Raw genomic sequence first — 16,637 nt, 5'->3', positions numbered from 1 at the left:
ACTCTATGCAAACAAATTTGAAAACCCGAAATAATTTACTAGACGATATAATCTACCAAAACTGATCCCAAGAGATGAAAAATATAATTTACAATGAAAAAGTCACTATTAGAAAATTAATTATATCATTTAACATAGTAGATATGGGAAAAAATCATATGTTCAGGCCAAAGATGAGGAAAAGACACCTTACAAATTTAATTCCCATCCTTGTTGAAAATACTGAATAAAAAAGAACATTTCTTTAGCATGATCTATCAGCCCCAAGGCCAACAGCATACTTAATGTGGAAACACTGGATATAGTCCTACAGTCAGGGTACCATTCTATTAGTCATAATATTAGTCAACACAAATTAATGAATAAAATTAGAAAAAAATTAGAAAGGGAACATTATTCACAGATAACATAATTATATACCTGGAATATACAAAAGCATCAATGAAATATTATTATAATAATATAATTTGGTAATATAATGTAGTACAAAATATACAGAAATCATTCCTTTATAGGGGAGAGAAACCAGACAGAAGATAAATGAAAGAAAAGATACCATTTACAATAAAAAATGAAAATATCTGGGCATAAACTGCACAAAAAGAGTCCAAAACATATATGAGAAAGATAGAAAAGTAGACTTCAACAAATGGAAAGACGTATCTTATTCTGGTATACCAAGATTCAGCAACATAAAAATGCCATTTCTCCCTAAGCTAACTTATAAATTTTACAGTCCCGATAAAAATACTATATAAAGTTTTTGTTTATTTTCTGCACCTAGACATTTAAAAAACTGAAAATATGAAAGAAGAGCAGGGAGTAAACCAACTACATATTAAAATATTGTACAAAGCCTTTATAATTAAAACCATATAAATGTAGTTAACTATATTGTACCAATAGATTATAGTCTTTTTGTTTTGATAATCGTAGTAGGGATATATAAAATGTTAATCATCTGGGGAATCTGTAAAAGGTATATAGAAACTGTCTGTACTATTTTTTCAATTCTTCTGTAAGTCCAAAGTTATTTAAAATTAAAAGTTTTTTAAAAAGCTACAATACCAGTACATGAATAGATCAACCACGAGAACACAATGTTTAAAATCCAGAAGTAAATATATATACATTCAGTATATGATTAAAGTGGCATCTCAATACTTGTAAAAAGATAGAATTTAAAGTGGTCCTGGGAAATAGGACAGCCATGAGGAAAAAGAAAAAACTGCATCTATTCCTCATACAACACACTAGGATAACTTGCAAAAAGGAACAGAGATTTAAATGTTTGAAAAACATTTCATTGCTTATGAGAGCAGACTTTTATTTTTTTAAGTAAAGATATTTAAATGGTGTATACCCTGTTCAAAGGATGGTATGGAACATTTTGATTTTGTTTAATGGGCGTAAGACACACAGAGGGCCAAGCAGAGTTCTCTAAAGTAATGACGTCCGTTACTAGACTAGGAGTAATAAAGGAGATTCTTAGGGTACTTCAAACAAATGGGAAAGTTTCTATTTGCTATAAAAGCACAACTACATTAAAATAAATAATGCACATCTGTACAGTGAAATACTACATTTGTATTAAGAAGAATGAGGCTGATGTAAAAATGAGGTTGATGAAAAACAAAACAAACAAACATAAAAAACAGGCAAAAGCCAAAAAAAAAAAAAAAAAGAATGCTCATCACTAATGTCTTATGTGGTCCCTCCTGTTCCAGTAAAAATAAAGGAGTGCATAGGGATAAAAAATATCACTTAAAGAACATACAAAAATAGAGCCACTGCTTATAGAATCAAGGTATGGTGTCTGGTGGTAAGCCTTCCTTTTTATTACATACCCTTTGAAGAGTCTGAAAAGCAAAGCATTGGCCAGGTGGCGGTGGCTCACGCTTGTAATCCCAGCACTTTGGGAGGCTGAAGCGGGCGGATCACTTGAGGTCAGGAGTTCAAGACCAGTCTGGCCAACATGGTGAAACCCCATCTCTACTAAAAATACAAAAATTAGCCAGGTGTGGTGGCATATGCCTGTAATCTCAGCTACTTGGGAGGCTGAGGTGAGAGACTAGCTTGAACCTGGGAAGTGGAGGATGCAGTGAGCCGAGATTGCGCCACTGCACTCCAGCCAGGGAGACAGAGCAAGACTCCATCTCAAAAAAAAAAAGAGAAAAAGAAAACCATCCAAAAGTTGGATTAAAAAACAACAACAACAAAAAACAACTAAGTATGATTAGAGAGGGGAAAAAGAAAACAATCTCCAAACATATTAAAGATTCTAGGAAGAGGGAATTGATTCAAGAAGCAACAGAAAAACCTTAAGAGTTCTACAACTATTAAAAAATTGGACCAGGCATGGTGGCTCATGCCTGTAATCCCAGCACTTTAGGAGGCCAAGGTGGGTGGATCACGAGGTCAGGAGATGGAGAGCATCTGGCCAACATGGTGAAACCCCGTCTCTACTAAAAATACAAAAATTAGCCGGGCATGGTGGCGTGTGCCTGTAGTCCCAGCGCCTCAGGAGGCTGAGGCAGAAGAATTGCTTGAACCCGGGAGGTGGAGGTTGTTGCAGTAAGCCAAGATCGCGCCACTGCACTCCAGCCTGGGTGACAGAACAAGACTCCATCTCAAAAAAAAAAAAAAAAAAAAAAAAATTGGAGCAGTAAGTATTAATATCTTTCCCCGTCTCCTCCAAATCCTTCAAAATACCGTATCTGAACGGTTTTACAAACACCTTCTACCAAACTTTTAAGGAACAAATCATTCCAATCTTATATAAATGCTTCTAAGGATGGAAGAACAGCAAATATTTTCCAATGCATTCCATGAAGCCAATCTAACCATGACATAAAGGTCAAAGATTGTGTGAAAAAGAATAATTATAAGCTAATATTTACAAATATTGATTCGAAAAATCTAAACGAGATTATCAGGAAGCAGAATACAATAGCATACAGTAAAGAAACTACAGCAGAACAAAGCTGAGTTTATTCCAGGAATGTGAGTAGAGTGCAATATAAGATCATTTGTATGTGTTACTCGCTACATTAAAATACTAAAGAAAAACCATCTTAGGCAAAGAAAAAACTTTCCATAAAAACCTGGAAATAGGAGAGAAACTGTCAGAGCTAAAGCAAACTTCATGCTTTTTTTCTGAGAAAGGGTTTTGCTCTGTCACCTAGGCTTACCGCAGCCTTGACCTCCGTGGCTCAAGTCTCAAGTAATCCTCCTGCTTCAGCCTCTAGAGTAACTGGGACTATAGCACAAGCCAACATGCTCAGTTAATTTTGTAAACCTCATTCTTTTTTTTTTAAAAAAACAGATGGAGTCTTGCTCTGTTGCCCAGGCTGGAGTGCAGTGGCATGATCTGGGCTCACTGCAACCTCCCAGGTTCAAGCAATTCTCATCCCTCAGCCTCCTGAGTAGCTGGGATTACAGAGATGGGGTTTTACCTTGTTGGCCAGGCTGGTCTCAAACTCCTGACCTCAAGTGATCTGCCTGCCTCCACCTCCCAAACTGCTGGGATTACAGGCGCTCCACACCCAGCCATAAACTTCATTCTTAATAGTGAAATGTTACAGATATTCTCTATAAAATCAGGAATAAGATGTCTACTATCCACACTTCCAGTCAACATAATCCTGGAAGTCCTAATTCACACAGTAAAATTTAAAAAAGAGAAAGCATAATCACTGGAAAGAAACAAAATAGAAAAATCTTAGAAATATAAAAATTTTATGTTTGCCAGATACAAAATCAATAATATACAAAAAAGTTTTAAATTACAAGTAGAATTCACCTCATCCATTTTAATTCTTTTCTCTTTAACAACCCTTTTCTATTTCTCTTTCTCTTCCCTACTAAGGCCCCATTAGGTGGTGATATTCAGTCTTCTGTTTGCCATATTCCTTCCCCACGCTTTCCTTTGCTTACATTCTGTAAATAGCTACGTAACACTGGCTAGACCTAGCCAAGCCCATACCACGTGTGGGCAGGTCTCAAGATGCCCATCCCAATGACCAGGAGCAGGGGTTGGCAAACATTTTCTGTAAGGGCCAGATAATAAATATTATAAGGCTTTGTGGGTCGTATGATTTCTGTTGCAACTACTTGACTTTGTAGCTGTAGCACAAAAGCAGCCCCAAAGACATAAACAGATGAGCATGCCCGTGCTCTAATAAAACTTAATTTACAAAAACAGGTGGTCTAAAGCACAATTTCCTAATTTGGGTTTTCAAACACCCCAAGGTAGCCCAAATAATTTCAAAGGCCATTGAGAAATTCCTAATACTAAAATTAGTATTTTACTTTTAAATACTAAATTTCCAACCTGCCATGTTGGAAAGAACAGAGAACTAGGAAGTCTTAGAATCCTTGATTTTTTTTTCAGTGATCCATTTTAATTCCCACAATTTCTTCATCTTCCAGAAATTTGTTACAATGTCAATCTGAATGTCTCCTACTCTTTATGGCATTGTAAGCTCACATCTTTATTTTGTTTTTACTATCACTTTAATGGGGTCTTAGGCGAAAGAGGTGATAAATTTGGGAGATTAATTCACTAGCTTGAATAAGAAATTTTACTTTACATTTAGATCTTTAATTCATAAGGCATTTTTATTGTGTATGGCATGAGTGTAGTGGTCTAACTTTATTGTGTTTCATATGGATAACTGAAAGTAGTAATAAATAGTGCAATTACCTCAGCACTATTAAACAAACCATTTCTTTTCCACTGAATGGAAATGTATCTCTTATATGCTCAATTCTCATACTTAGAACTGTAACTATATTAATTTGAGACAGGCTCACATTTCCATACTAAGTCTTACTATATCTCATGAATAATTTAGGCTCTGCAATCAAATTTTCCAGGGTTTTTCCCCCTCAAGAAAAAGGTCCTATGCCTCTATATCTTTCATATCAAATTTATCCCTGGGCTTTTGGCTATTTGAGTTGCTGTGAATGACCACCACCACGCCACATCAAATACCGCTAATGGCCAGGTGTGGTGGCTCATGCCTGTAATCCCAGCACTTTGGAAGGCTGGGGCAGGAGGATCAAGTGAGACCAGCTTGGGTAACGTAGTGTGAACCCATCTCTTAATAAAAGAAATAAAGAAAAACAAATATTGCTAGTATATATAAAAGCTACTAATTCTATTTAACTCATAACCCTTGTGTGGCCACCTTATCAAATGATTCTATGCATTCTAATAGGGTTTCCAGTGCATTTTCTGGGTATGCAATCATATAATCTGTAAGTGATGATACTTGTGACTCTTCTTTCCTGCATTTGTACCTCACTTTTTTTTTCACGTTTTACTGTTAGCTTGAAACTTTAAAATGTCGAATAAACTATCTTATTCTTGATTTTAATAAGAATGGCATATTATTTCACTATTTAATATTCTTACTTTTAGATTTCAGTAAACTTTTTTAACATGTTTAGGCATTTTCCTTTGAGTTTAAAGTTTTTGTTAGTAGTGGCTGCTGAACATAAATAGCAGTTTTTTGTATAATCATATCGTTTTTCTTTTAATTTCTTGATGCAGTCAGTTATAAGATTTTTGAATGTTGACCTATCCTCCATTCCTGAAATAAACCCCACTTGTTCATGTTTTATTCTTTTACGAGCCTGTTGATTTTTCCATATTTCACTTAGAATTTTTAAAGAGAAAACGTATAGTTTTAAATTTTTATAGTATTTTGAAATATAAGGTTTTCAATTAAGCTTATGCTAGTTTGCAAAATGAACTGATAGATGTCTCATCTTTTTATATGGTCTGGAATAGTTTGAATAGTGTCTATTCTTTGAAAGTCAGCTAGAATTCAAATCAGAAGGTGCCTTTTTTCTTTTTTCTTATCAAAGTGACGGATACTCAAAAGAGGTGCCATTTTAGAGCTAAGATTTTTTTAAAGTATTTTAAAGTTTCTTCTGTGGTTTACTCTTTTCATGCTTTCTCCATCTGGTATTAATTTTATTCATTAATAGTACACTAGTAAACTATTTCTTTCCTCTAGTTTTTCAAATGTATTGTCAGAGTTGTATATATTCTGTCATTTAAAAATTCTTTATCTGAAGGTATCTTTTCTCATTGATGTTCTGTTTGTCTTTCATTCCTTTAAACTTTCTAGGGTTTCATTTATTTTATTGGTGTTTACCAAAACAAAAACATCAACATACCCTTTCCACTACTTTATTTTCTATTTTATCAATTTCTTTATCTTTACTAATTATACCCTCTTATTTTCCTTTGGTTTACTTTGTTATTTTTAATAGTTATTTAAAGTGAAAGGCTGACGTGGTGGCTCACGCCTGTAATCCCCACACTTTGGGAGGCAGGTCAGGAGTTTGAAACCAGCCTGGCCAACATGGTGATATCCTGTCTCTACTAACAATACAAAAATTAGCTGGGCGTGGTGGCACCCGCCTATAGTCCCAGCTATGGTGTGGGGCGGGGAAGGGGGTGTCACTGAGACAGGAGAATCGCTTGAGGTGGAGGTTGCCGTGAGCCGAGATTGCGCCACTGCACTCCAGCCTGGGCGACAGAGTGAGACTCCGTCTCAAAAAATTATAATAATAATAATAATAAAGTGAATATTCATTTATTTTCTTACTTCACTTAAACATTCACTTATTTGTTTCTTCCTTAATAATATAAATTTTAAGGACATAAATTTTTCTCTTAGTACAGCCTTATCTGCATTCCACAGGTTTTAGTATGAAGTGTTCCCCTCTTTATTTCTAGATAACTCATGATTTCCATCTTGATTTCCTCTTTGATCTAGGGGATACTTCAAAGATCCATCTCAATTGTTAGGTATATAAGGCTTTTTGAGTCATCTTTTTATTGTCATTGATATATTGTTTATTAGATTAATGGAAGACTATTGCTCATAAAATTGTTACCATTTGAAAATTTTCAAAGGTTTGCTTTGTAGTCAAGAACATGACTAATTTTCAAAAAAATTTTACTAAAAATGTTTTAAAAGGAAAAGTATATAAAGTTCTATAACTGTTTGACTGCAGCATATTATTTAAATCCTATATATGCCCTTATTTTTTGTGTATTTGATATGTGAAATTCAGAAAGCCTGATATTTATTTAGTACTTACAATATCCCATGTACTGTAAATGCTTTCTATATATTAACTCATTTAATCCTCACAACCACCTATGAGGTAGGTGTTACTCATTTTTGAGTTAAGAAAAATGGAACTCCAAAATAGTAGATAACTTCCCTAAGAACACATATCAAGAGCCTATGCCAGAATTCAAATCTGTATTTGTTTTTAATGCTCATGCTCTTAAAAACTGTATAACTTCTGTCTGGTGTTCACAATCTATTATATCTGATAATAGTCTACCTTCAAAACTTATTTCCTATTAAGTTCCAAGATAACCTTCCTCAAGTAAGTTTCTCCTCACTTTCCTCTACAAACTATTTCTGACCTTTATATTTTTGTTTATACCTCCTCCCCTTTCTGAATACCACATCCTTTTTTCCTCTGCTGTTATAATATATCCTCATCCTTTAAGGCCCAGCTCAGTTTCTTACACAAAATCTTCCTGACATCTCTAGCCAATAATGAATCTTCCTGCTTGCTGAACAGTAAATGCCATACAATTTGGCCTAACTTCTCAAATTATTCCATTTTATCTTGGGGTGTTTTGTCTTCCCAGCTGGAGCATAAATATCTTGAAGACAAGGTCTATATCTAATACTTAACTTTTGTAACTCCCAAAATGCTTTACTCAGAGACAGCCACATAAAAGACAAATATACATGTAAGAATGAACAGAAAGGGTGCATTATCAGCCACAGAGGGCAGACAACAGAAAGAGAGGGCACAAGTTCAGAGAATGTCCAAGATGACTTTTCCATAAAAAAGGTAAGACAATATGCCTTGTTACCCACAAGGTACCATATTTAGGTAACTTATTATTCACAAGGTACCAAGTATTAAGGGAGTGTTATGGGTTGAACTGTGTTTCATAAAAAGATATGTTACAGGTGTGAGCACAGTGGCTCACACCTGTAATCTCAGCACTCTGGGAGGCTGAGGTGGGAGGATCACTTGTAGACAGGAGTTCGAGACCAGCCTGTGCAATATAGTGAGGCTCTGCCCTTATGAAAAAAAATTAAAAATTAGCCAGCTGTGGTGGCACATGTTTGTAATCCTAGCTACTTGGGAGGCTCAGTTGGGAGGACTGCTTGAGCCCAGAAGCTACTCTAGCCTGCACAACAGAGGGAAACAAACAAACAAACAAACAAACACCAAAAAATATCATGTCAAATGTGACCTTATTTGAGGACAGAGTCTTCATAAATGGATCAAGTTTGAGATGAGGTCATACTAGATTACAGTGGGCCCTAAATTCAATGACTGGTAAGACAATGACAGATCAAGTTTCAATAAAGCGCCCATAGAACTGGTGTTATAACAAGTCTAAAAGATACAAAGAGAAATTTAATAAGGCCGTGTTGCTTTAACGTTTCTCAGTTTCTATTACAGACTATGTCAGAAGTAGCTGATACACTGATATAAATTAAGTGATGATAAAATCAAGAATCTAACTGAACAATGTATATCTGCTTACCATCTTGGTGATCATTATATATTATACTATGCTTTAAATAAACTTGGTAAATGAAAATCTGAATTTACCAAAAGAAAGTAACACGCATTCACAAAAGTAAAAATAACTAAAAAAATCCTTCAGCTTAAAAAAATGGAGACCCAGATGAGTATGCCTGTGTATGGCCCCACAAAGATGGCTAAATCCTAGTCCCCAAAACTTATGAATGTGTTACCTTATGTGGCTAAAGGAACTTTGTAGATGTGATTAAGTTAAAGATCTTGAAGCCGATTTTCCTGGATTATCTGGGTGGACCCAATGTAATCACAAAGGTTCTTTTAAGAAGGAGGCAGAAGGGTCAGAGAATAATATGTGACAAGAGCAGCAGAGGGTCAGATTCAGAGAGAGATTTAGAATGCTGCTGGCACTGAAGATGGAGAAAGAGGCCATGAGATAAGGAATGCAAGAAGCTGAAGAAAAGCAAGAAAACGGATTCTTCAATAGAATCTCTAGAGGAAACGCAGAGCCACTGATATCTTGATTTTGGTCCAGTGAAAACCGTGTCTGATCTCCAGGACTGCAAGATAATACATTTGTGTTGTCTTAAACCACTAAGTTTGTGTTAATTTGTTACAACAGCAATAGGAAACAATGCCCTATAATCCAGTGATCCCTCTCCTAGGGATAAATCCAGTGAAACTGTTTCACTGGTCGATGTAGTGATCTTAAAATATATCATAAATTCTTTGACCCTACTCCTTTAAGAGGTGGATCCTAATTCCTCTCTTTGGTGGGCTGGACTTAGTGACTCACATCTAATAAACAGAATACAGCAGAAGCGATGGTGTGTGACTTCTGAGTCTAGGTCACAAATGGTCTTTCTGTTAGAATCATTGAGGGAAGCCAGCTGCTATGTCATGAAGACATTAAAGCAGCTCCATGGAGAGGCCCACGTGACAAGGAACTGAGGTCTCTTGCCAATAGCCAATGAAAAACTGAGACTATGTGAGTTAGCCATCTTGGAAGAAGATCCGTCAGTCTAGTCAAGCCCTTCAGATGACTGTATCTGTGACTGACATCGTGACTGCAACTTCATAAGAGATCCTGCCTGAGTCAGACCATCCAACTAAGACATTCCTGAATTCCTGCCCCACAGAAACTGTTTAAGCCACTAAGTTTTGGTACAATTTGTTATACAGAAATACATAAATAACATAGTCTCTAAGGAGACATGTATAAGAAAGTAAATCATAAAGGTGTTTGTGCTTAACGGGATTTGGAGAAAACTTACGGCCTTCACTGGAGGAACAGTGATAGGTACATTGAATACTATACAGCAGAGTTAGCATCACAAACTAGATGGACATAAAGTAAAATGGATAGATCTTAAAAACAGTATTGAGTTAATAATGTTCAAAAATTATGTAAATTAAAAACACAGGTTTGAGTACACACAAAAAAAGTAAAACCCAAGCAGACACTTGCACACCCGCGTTCATAGCAGCATTATTCATGACAGACAAAAGGTGGAAACAACCTGAAGTGTCCACTGACAGATGAATGAACAAAATGTGGCATATACATGCAATGGAATATCATTTAGACTTAAAAATGCTACATTATTTGTAATGTACCTTCGAGACATTATGCTAAGTGAAATAAGCCAGGTGCAAAAGAATAAATATTAAATGGCTTTTCTTATTAGAGGTTCCTAGAATAGTCAAATTCTTTGAGACAAAAAGTGGAATGGTGGTTGCCAAGGGTTGGGGGGAGGGGAAATGGCATGTTAGTGTTTAATGTGCACAGAGTTTTAATTAGGGAAGATTAAAAATTTCTAGAGATGGGTGGTGGTGATGGTTGCACAACAATGTGAATGTACTTAATGCCACAGAACTGTACACTTAAAAGTGCTTAAGATGGTAAATTTTATGTATATTTATCACAATAAAATTTTTAAAAAAATCTCATTAACTGTAAAAAAACAGACTCACAAAATGATGCTATTTCTCAAGAATTTATGCATATTAAACACACAAGAGGAGTGGGAGCAGGGTGTGAGAATAAAGGGGAGAAGGCTTACCTTGTATCAACTGATGATGTACGATTTGATTTACAAAGTCAACTTTTGAGAACATACCTATTCACTTATAATGTTCTCATTGTACATTCAAGATACTTAGTACTTCAAAAGTAATTTAGTTTTCAAAAATCCTCTGTGACTCTAAGCAGATTTTATGAAAAAGCAGTGTTTCAAAGAGCAATCTACCATATTCTTCTAAATTAGAGGATATCTTAGATTATATAAATCTTTAAATATCCTAGGAGTAGCCAAAGCAGTGTTTAACTTGTAATGAAATTTCACATAATTCTACCATGAGTTTTCTTAGAGATTAGTTTACATGTCTTATTTGACTCCAGCATCTTTCACAGATGATATTTAGAAGGTATCCTAATAAATATGTAGTGAATGTATTTCCTAAACTATTACCTATCTTTTCTGAACCATAATACTCTATCCCATTTTATGTGTTGCATAGGTAGTTTTAGATTCTAATACAAGAAAAGGGGGAGAAGGGAGATCAAAATTGAAGAGAACATTTAAACATATACAAGTATAAAAGATTGGTTAAATTTCATAAAATGAGTAACAGTTTATAAAACAGACAAAAATGGTAAAATCTACAGAGCAATTAATGCAAATGGAAAAACTTCATGGTGGCTCACACCTGTAAATCCCAGCACTTTGGGAGGCTGAGGTGGGAGGATCATTTGAGCTCAGGAGTTTGAGACCAGCCTGGGCAACATGGCAAAACCCCATCTCTACAAAAAATATAAAAATTAGCTGTGCACGGTGGTATGTGCCTGTAGTCCCAGCTACCTGGAGGGCTGAAGTGGGAGCATCACTTGAGCCTGGGAGGTTGAAGCTGCAGTGACCCATGTTTGCTACTGCACGCCAGCCTGGGTTGACAAAGTGAGACCCTGTCTCAAAAAAAAAAAAAAAAAAAAAAAAAAAAAAGAAAAGAAAAGAAAAAACAAAAACTTCAATAGCTTAAATTCAGTTCATAAAACATTTATGAATATTTAATTTTAAATTCCTTAAACAGCACAATTCAGGCCATATCAGAGCAGTGAATAATTTCAAACACCACTAAAGCCAATAGGTCAGTCATAGATTAGATATACTACAAGAGGAATGAAATAAACTTTAGTTCTTTATTTCTTATTTAATTCAGAAAAACATCTCAATCTAACACTGTTCTACTTAGATGTGTTCATATGATTAATAAGACGATCTTTTAAAAGTTGTTTATGAATGTCATTATGAAAACTGCTGCTTCTCCATTTGCTTAGTCATCAGGTATTTTTTAAAGCATTCTTATATTGTAGATAAAAATCCACAACCAAGTAGGATTGCCTTCTCATTTTTTGAATAATTTGTCAGTGACTTATACTGTTTTTCAAATTACCTCTGTTGTATATTATTTTGTATGTATGTAATAGGCATTATAGTTTTATAGAATTAGAATGAAATAGAAGACTTAAGTTCTTTACATTGTTATACAATATTTGACCTTGGATAAAGTCACAACATACTTGAATAGGAGTCTCTAACATTTAAAATAAAAATAATGCTACACTGAGCTGTTAAAATGGTAAAAGAAGGTAATTTATGTAAAAATAATAGTTTTATAGACTCTCAAACACTATGCTAATGGAATTCAAAGAACTGAGTAATATTAGCTGTTAAATGTCATTTGGAATTTTAATGTGACATCTTTAGTTCTAGCTATAGTTTCCATCAGATTTTAAAAAAGAGACTCTAAGTAGTTTTTTTTGAGATAGGGTCTTGCTTGGTTGCCCAGGCTGGTTTTGAACGCCAAGGCTTAAGTGATCCTCCTGCCTCAGCTTCCCTCAGCCTCCTGTTTAGCTGGTATTACAGGCATGGGCCACCACGCCCGGCTCCTAAGTACTATTAACCCTGATATCCATGATCAAGTAATTCTTAAAGCAGAAATAATTTTTTAAAGAACTACTTAATCAGTGAAAAATTTATGTAGTCTTGTTTATCTAAGCCAGCCCAATTCCGTATTATCTTGAAAATATTACTGAAACAATATAATAGGTCATCTTAAGACTTTCTATTACATAAACATTATTTAAGAGACACTGTCACTGACCCTGGAGGGCTTTACAAAGCCACTGCCATCCTTATTAAGGGAGTGGGGAGGTGTGGCAGGCTGGCTACTATAAATGTGCATAAAGATAGCCTTTTACATTTAGGTAAAGGAAAAAAAAGCTCAATGAAAAACACTTTATATCAAGAGTATACCTCATGAGTATTCACTAAACAGAAATACATCTAGAAGAAAAGCCATGTTGCTTTAATTTAAAATATTTGCACACTGAATAAATATCTTAAATATCTTAAATATTTATTCAGTGTTATCTAAAAGCAACCAAAGAGAAATATAAAATTACTTAAATATAGGTCTTAAATATTAGGCCTACAAAAATTTGTTCACCATAATTTTTGACAAAGTAATTTACATTGTAAAGTGGTTTGCTCTTGAATGACCTAATTAATGGCATAAAAGCTTCACTAACAAAGGAAAAGATCCACTGTTTCATACATAATTTATTAAGATTTCCTATAGGATTTATGTTAAATCAAAGAATTTGAGCATCACTTTCGTGATGTAGAATCAAAGTGTCCAATACATTCCAATGACAAAACATTCATAGCCTGACATTTTTCCTACTTTAAAAAACAGTAATTTTTTTCTGCTGTTCAGGCTGCCTTTATCAACTACGGCTTCTTGTAAATGGGCTTCTACCCCCAGCATTTGCTGCAAGGTTTCTTATTCCTCTGCAGTTGTCTTTTCAGCCTAACAGAGGGAGAAAAAGCACTGCTGCAGTCATCCGCAAAAAGCCACTACCACTGCATTTTGTAACTAACAAAGACACTGGTATCTTTTTGCCACCCTATTCACAGGGAGTTTACTTAGGTGTTTTACAAAAGCAGGCACACTACTGGTGACCAGTATTTCACCAACCAACACCACCACTCACACTCTGCAGTACCTGCCTCCTCCTCTTTCTCTCATCCCCAGTAGCTCTTTCCACTAGATTCACATCAGCCATCTGCAGCGGTTTTGTCTCCTCTCTCTTTTGGCCACCACTGCATGTGTCCTTGTCGCCAGGGAGGAAAAGAAGCCTTTCAATGGGGTAGAGCTTTTGCTCCTCGTCATGAATATGCTCCATTCTTTGTTGTCCTCTACCCGTTTCCTTAGATACTGTTATTCCACTCTGTCAAATGGCATTATAAAAACAAAAACCCCTTCTAGCTTCAAAAACAGCTTTTCTCAGCAGACTCCCCTTAACACTTCTACCCCTCCCCCTTCTTCCTCTTCTGTCAAAAACCCTGGATCCGAAGTACAGGAAATCCATCTCCAGTGCTGCAGTGGGGGGCGGGGGGACGACGCCCCTGCCTCCTCGTTTGGCATGCTGCAGTGGACCCTGTGCCAAGGAAAGGCCATCGGTTTAAGACAGTGCGAGGGAAAACCGCCTTCCCCCTCCCCCCGCAGCAAGCCTGGCCATGGTGGCTCCAGCACCTACCCCATTTCCGAGTCCGGCAGCACCTCCATTCTGTCTCCAGTGACACCCTGGCGGGCTGCACCAATACAGCCACATGTCGGTCACGTGCGCCCACACCCAGCCAATCGGCGGGCTCCCGACGGGAATGGGGAGCGCCCTGGTCCGCATCCAGCGGATTACACAGCTGCTTCTCTCTCCGCTTCCCGACCCGCACTCTGCAGAGGGGCACAGGGGCCCCGCCCAACCGCACAGCCTGCCTATCCCTAGCCCCGTACCCCTCGGTGGTATGCCCTCACGGCCCCAGTCCCCAGCAAGCAAGGAAGTTGATGGTAGTTGACACGCATAGTAAAGAGTCGGGGGAGTTCCGCAGGGCAGAGGGATTAGCACAAGATGCTAGAGGTGGGAGGGAGAGTAATAAATTACATCTCGATTGCTATGATTTTTGCAGCACAGAGAAACAATAATATTAAATGTATTACAATGAATAATTTTACATTACAAGTCACTGAGTTGTTAAGACTGATGACTTGTTAGATAGATCACTCGAATTATATTTGAATTAAAAATAGTTACCAGAAAAGCTATGCTAGCAGCTTAGTAGTGGAGATCAGAACTCTGGAGTCTGGGTTGCCTGGGTTGAAGGTTTACTCCTGTCACTCTAGCTCTGTAACTTTAGTTATTTAACCTCTCAGTGTTTCAATTTCCTGCTGTATAAAATGGGAACAGAAGTACAGAATAGAGGAGTTAATATATATGAAGTATTTAGAGCAGTCCCTGACACATACACAGAAGTGCTGTTAGCTACTACAAATCTGAGGCTTTAATGTAGTATTTTAATGCAAATTCTACAATGCATTTAAATCTAACCAGGTGATGCTTAAATTCCTAATTTTATGAGGTTGAAGGACAAAATCCAAACTGTCAAGAATTTATAAAGTTAAACTTAAATTCTGGTTTAAATGGGGGGAAACCAGTTTCTATTATCTATTTAAAATTTAAAAGGATACTATACGTCAAGTTTTTTTTTTTTGTTTGTTTGTTTTGAGATAGAGTCTTGCTCTGTCACCAGGCTGGAGTGCAGTGGTGCAATCTCGGCTCACTGCAACCTCCATCTCCCGGGTTCAAGCAATTCTCCTGCCTCAGCCTCCCAAGTAGCTAGGACTATAGGCACGTGCCATCATGCCCAGCTAAATTTTGTATTTTTAGTAGAGATGCGGTTTCACCATGTTGGCCAGGATGGTCTCAATCTCCTGACCTCGTGATCCGCCCACCTTGGTCCCTCGAAGTGCTGGGATTACAGGTGTGAGCCACTGTGCCCGGCCTAAACTTAAAGTTTTTAAATGAAGCATATTATAATCGTTTCTTAATTTTCAAATAGTATGAAAAGCAGCAAGCTATTAAATAGCATATTTGAGGCAATTCCATTTGATTAAAAAAGGTATATATTAGAAAAGCAACAGACACACAACAAAATGTCCGTAGAGGTTATCCCTGGAAAGTGAGATTATGGAGCTATTTCTGCTCTCCTTTCGTGCTTTGTTTTTTTTCTCTTTCATTAGTCCCTGTGTTACAATGCCTGATATACAGCAAATACACCCTAAATATTTAATTAACAAGTGAGTTATTTCCACACTGATGGCATACTACTGTTCTATTAAAAGTTTAAATATATTTAGAAACAATTTCCCTTCATATTTGAAATAAATAAAGCATGTAAATCAATTTGATTCTATCCTAAATAACTCTATTATGAGAATGACTTCGTTTTACAAAAGGCTTTCAAAATCCTCTTACTGAAAGCACATGATTCACTGCACAGGACTTATTTACAAGTCATTTTTTGTGACAAATTCAGAATAGGTAATTTCTCATAAGGCCTAGAACTTCCAGAAGGAAAACAGTCTTTCAAAACAAAGAATACCTTTTAAAAGCTCCTCAAAAGAGCTTCTTAGTACCCTAAGACACAATTTTAAGCCTATTACTCTTGACTCAGACTATGATTCAAGCTATTATTTAGTAAACCAGTTTGTAGCCAAAATGTTTGTCTAAATTTTTACTGCATGTATCATAGATATTCATCAGTGACTTAAATGACAGAGTTGTAAAGAAAGCTATGACCATTATATGTTCATTAGTCACTATGCTTTAAATCTAAAAGAAAGCCAAGTTAAACATTTTATATTGTACAATGTTGCCAATTACTCAGTAATATTTTTCAGATTTTTAGAGATTCCACAAAAGTTTAGTTTGAATTTTTAAAACTGCTTAGCTATTTTAAAACTATAATTAAATATAGATACATAATCAAAATATATTGGGCCAAAGTTCAACATGGAAAATTACTGAAGCATTACCTTGTGTTACCAAGTTTGCACATAGCTCAGAATAAAGCTCCTGCCATCTCTATTTAATTGAAGATGTTATTTACACTACATATATATATATATATATGCAT

General features: G+C 36.0%; 1 protein-coding gene across 17 annotated transcripts in view; it reads right to left on the bottom strand.

Annotated features, from left to right (window-relative positions):
* Window positions 1–16,637, bottom strand: part of APC (APC regulator of WNT signaling pathway) — a 140,455-nt gene that overhangs the window by 95,733 nt on the left and 28,085 nt on the right. For 4 of the 17 annotated variants that reach the window (XM_009240950.4, XM_002815785.5, XM_054555821.2 and 1 more), the window contains exon 1: window positions 14,204–14,641. The exons of 5 other annotated variants lie outside the window; for them this stretch is intronic. The gene's annotated coding sequence lies outside the window, so the exon portion shown is untranslated. Of the gene's footprint in view, window positions 1–13,669; window positions 13,895–14,203; window positions 14,644–16,637 lie in introns of those variants that run through there. 8 more of the 17 variants (XM_002815784.4, XM_054555822.2, XM_054555824.2 and 5 more) reach the window with 6 other exon arrangements.

The sequence above is a fragment of the Pongo abelii genome, chromosome 4 (assembly GCF_028885655.2).
Source record: "Pongo abelii isolate AG06213 chromosome 4, NHGRI_mPonAbe1-v2.0_pri, whole genome shotgun sequence".
In the NCBI taxonomy this organism is placed as follows: Eukaryota; Metazoa; Chordata; class Mammalia; order Primates; family Hominidae; genus Pongo; species Pongo abelii.
Note: the sequence above shows the minus strand (reverse complement) of the source record. Positions and strands in the feature narration are given on the sequence as shown.